This window comes from Pteropus medius, unplaced genomic scaffold (genome assembly GCF_902729225.1).
Source record: "Pteropus medius unplaced genomic scaffold, Ma_sr-lr_union100, whole genome shotgun sequence".
NCBI lineage: Eukaryota > Metazoa > Chordata > Mammalia > Chiroptera > Pteropodidae > Pteropus > Pteropus medius.
The window spans coordinates 21,479,389-21,482,574 of record NW_024352787.1 but is presented as its reverse complement, the minus strand read 5'-3'; the positions used below and the strand labels follow the sequence as shown (position 1 = coordinate 21,482,574).

At 42.4% G+C, this 3,186-nt stretch overlaps 1 pseudogene; it reads left to right on the top strand.

Moving 5' to 3' along the window:
* The first annotated feature begins 1,055 nt into the window (after positions 1–1,055).
* On the top strand, positions 1,056–1,930 carry LOC120591461 (gamma-tubulin complex component 3-like; annotated as a pseudogene).
* The last annotated feature ends 1,256 nt before the right edge of the window (positions 1,931–3,186 follow it).

The following is a 3,186-nucleotide window of genomic DNA, read 5'->3' as shown; positions in this document are numbered from 1 at the left end:
GATTACAAGTCCTCATGAACATCTGTTTTTAATAGCTACATAATAATCCCATGAGGAATATGAATATATTACAAAATCGTTGCCCTGTTGTTTGACAGTTAGGATGTTTTAAACAATTGTGGCACTCATAATATTGGTGGGATGGCTATCTTTATGCTTAAAGATTTTTCCTATATTTTAGATTATTTTCTAAGAATGCATCCTCTGGAGTAGAATCACAGAGTCAAAGTGAAAGGTCTTTTATTTTATTTAGCTTCCTACTATGAAAATTTAAACAAATAAAACATTAAAGAGAAAAATGAAATGCATCCTATGTACTAGCAATCATCTTCAACAAATATCATATTTTGCCATTTTTGTTTCATGTATCTGTTCCCCATCCCTATTTTTCCAGAAGTATTTTAATCTATCGTTTAACCTACACATTTTAAACATGTATTTCAAATAAAAACAAAATAAAACATAAGCAGAATTCCATTATTACACCTAACATGAGTGCAGAGAAATTTTTGGCTGATACATGTCTTAACTTATTGCTCCTATAAATTTCCCATAAATTGGATTGTGTTGATTGCATCCTTATGATTACATTTAACATTTCTCTAGCTTCCATGTTTCCTGACTTTCCAGACGATGCTTGATTAAATTAACGTTCTCTCTCTCTCTCTCTCTCTCTCTCTCTCTCTCTCTATATATATATATATATATATATATTCTATATATATATATTTTTATATATAGAGCAGTTTTTTATATATATATATATATAAATATATATATATATATATATATATATATATATTTCCCCCCCCCGGAAGAGGGGCAAGAATATCTCATTGGAGGTGATATGCTTCTTATTATGTCACATCAAAAGGTTCAGACCATCCGTTAAAATAGCGCCCTTTTCGCCAGCGGTGCCCTTGGGGACATCCGGAGCCCTCCTGACAGCGCACAGGAGACAGGTTATGGCAGGGCCTTCTGAGCACGCCGGGCTCGGGGCAGGAAGCTTGAGCTGGAAGCTCCGCAGGGGACACCGTGAGCAGACCCGGGTGAGGATGGCAACCCCCGACCAGAAGCCGCTTAACGTCCTGCTGCAAAACCTGTGCCGCTGGATCCTTAGTAAGAGCAAAATTGATGCAGCCCAGCAGTTCCAGTGCTGTGCCTGTTATTGGCAGCAGCTTTGACTCAACTGTTGAGAGATGAATTTCTAGTAGCTGAAAAAATCGAGAAAGAACTTAATCAACAGAGGAGAAAAACAGATATTGCATTGTTTACAGAACTCCACAGAAAACTTCATTCACAGGGAGTTTTGAAAATGAATGGTCAATTCTCTACCTCTTGCTAAGTCTTAGTGAAGATCCATGTAAGCAGCCAAACAAGGTCTCTAGCTAAGCCATGTCATTTGCTCAAGCATTACCAAGAGATGCTCACCCAGCTCTCTGCTATTACGCCAGACCTCAGACTCTCCCATTACCACCAGGATCACAGAACTCAGTCTGCGCAGAGCTTTGGCAGTATGGAAAACAGTGGCAACAACAGTTAAAGCATATATGCTCTCAATGGCCCAATGCCTACATTACAATCTCTTTCTCCAGAACAGTCTCAACAAATTCTAGGATTAGGAGACTATCTTCAACAGCAGTTGGGGTCACAATTTACATGGACTTTAACTGAAAACCAACCTTCTTTATAGATCACTACCTCAAAAGGTATTCCTAACACTGTTTCTCACTACGAGACAAGGCCAAGAAGAAAAGGGGATGCACATAGTACTGTGAAAGTTAGTAGGGCAGCCCTTGTCAGAGACATTTTGTATGCATTCCAGGGCATAGTTGACAAAAACATCAAGAGGAGCAACACTGAGAACTGTTACAAAGTGAAGGAAAAGACAAATCTAAATAAATCTTTGAGGGATGCTGCGGCAGCCTGACCCTACCTGGCTATTTCTTGCTCAAACAAGTTCGTTCCTGACTGTTCCCTCTGCCCCCAACTCAAGGACTCTAGCTAACAACAGTTTTCTCATAGCTTGCAACCGATCAACATTCTTCCTTATATCTCTAGCTATATAGGATTGACAAGACTGTATAAAACTACCTATTATGTTACAATTGGGGCTCAGCCTTTGGATAAGAATCCTCTGAGCCAGTGCCAGCATCAGTAAACGCTGCTTCCTGCTTATAGCCTCATTGTCCCATCTCTCCGTTTAAGAATCCTGCAACATTTCTGGGGGCTTGTCCAAGATGCAGAGATGGCAGTTTTTCACCTCCCTTATCTTCAGGGTCTGGCCCTCAGGATGCTGAGAGGAGTGAACTTCACCTGGTGCGCCAGCAGACCTATTGTCTGTGGTGGAGGACAACTCTTCCTGTGGACCAGGGCAGTGGCTCCAAGAGCACAACAGAACCCAGAGAGGCGTAGGAACCAGCCCAGGAGCACCGCCCAACTGAGTGGTAAGGATCTAGGTTCCAGGAACAGCCTGTCCTTTAGAGAACAGAGGGGAGTCTGATCAACTCCCAAGGTCACCCAATTACTCTACATTTGTTAGAGGAAACTGTGACCTCTCAAATACATAGGGCAGAGGGTGGAGTGTGTTTACTGTGTGATTGCATGTGACTGAGATGTGGCCTTGCTCCAAAGCGAGAGTTGAGTCCCTATCTACGGTTCCAATGTGAACCTCATACGGCTCAGGGTGGTGTCACTGGGTCTCTGTGAGGAGTCTATTCCAGTGATCCGAGTCGGGGGTTTATACCGACCCACCAATAGCTAAAAGGCGCCTGAAAGATCCCTGTGAGAGGAGTGGTCAGAGCTGGAGCTGGGTGAAGCGAATCTCTGAGTGCATGTGTGACACCAACCACGGGTGTAAGAATGGGTGGACAACAGAATAAACAAACACCTTTATATTGTATGCTTAATAATTTCAAAAAGGGTTATTCAGAAAATTACGGAATTAAACTCACCCCACAGAAACTCAGCACCCTTTGTGAGAGTGACTGGTCCTCTTTTGGCATTGGGTGGCCAGCAGAAGGAGCACTTGATAAGGAAGTCATTGCAAAGATCTCTCAAGCCATTACTGGTCAACCTGACCACCCAGACCAATTCCCTTGTATCTATTTTTAGGAGGCAATACTTTGCACCCGAACCCCTTGGTTGAGAGTTTGCCTAGAGAAGAACTGTAGGGTCTTCCTTGCC